Source organism: Chamaea fasciata, unplaced genomic scaffold, assembly GCF_029207755.1.
Source record: "Chamaea fasciata isolate MVZ Bird 193981 ecotype frontalis unplaced genomic scaffold, bChaFas1.0.hap1 SCAF_4, whole genome shotgun sequence".
Lineage (NCBI taxonomy): Eukaryota > Metazoa > Chordata > Aves > Passeriformes > Sylviidae > Chamaea > Chamaea fasciata.
Window position 1 is genome coordinate 50,035,445 of NW_027094089.1, and position 885 is coordinate 50,036,329.

An 885-nucleotide genomic window follows, 5' to 3' on the forward strand; every position below is an offset into this window, starting at 1 on the left:
GAAGGTTGCTCTCAGACTATTTTTCTGCCTGTAGATGCCAAACACGAAAGCATGAAAAGGTAACACCTACGATTCCTGTGCAATATTGCTGGGTTTGAGAGTCAACAAAAGGTACAACAGGGACCACCAAGCCTGCTGCAGCACCCCAGTTTGCTGGCAGCTTCGTTGTAGTGATAGTCCTGCATTGTCCCCAGAGCCTTTGGAGGCAGCTGTGAAGGGACAAAGCAGGCAGAGTCCACTGCCCTCTTCCAGAGCCCTCAATCAATATGGCCTTCAGAGCATGCCTGCAAGCAACTGCAGGAGCTTGGTGATGGCCTGCCCCCTGTGCCAGCCTGGGCCCAGAGGCTGGTACTTGGTCTCAGCTGGAAACAAGTCCACCTTTCCCTGGAGAGCATGGGGACCTCATGCCTAGCCTTAGCCACAGTCTGGCCAGAAAGATCTCTTTCACAGAAACTTTTTGTGAGAAATTGCCAAGGAACACAGGCAAATATTTACTTCAGTTTCCCAGAAATTACTTCTCCATTTTCACACTCCAGCCAAACCCACAAGCACTCAGGGAGCAAGCAGTGGCCTGTTCCCCCAAGCAGTAACAGCCTGAGTGAGAGTTTGCATCCCCTGCCTGGTTTCAGGATGTTTTGCATGCTGTCCCCCTACTCACAGATAAAGGAATGACCCTACAGTTTCTGATGTCATCTGGGGACTTCTAGGTCTGTGTCTCTAATGGGCAAGAATTTTGCAGCACAGACAAATTAATTCAGAGGGGAAGCCAGAGAGAGGAAAAGCTGGAGAAAATTAATGCAAGGAGAATAAGGTACAGCCTTGTCCACCCCATGAGCCAGAAACCCACCCAGACAGAGGGGTATTTCAGAACAATGCTGCCAAACG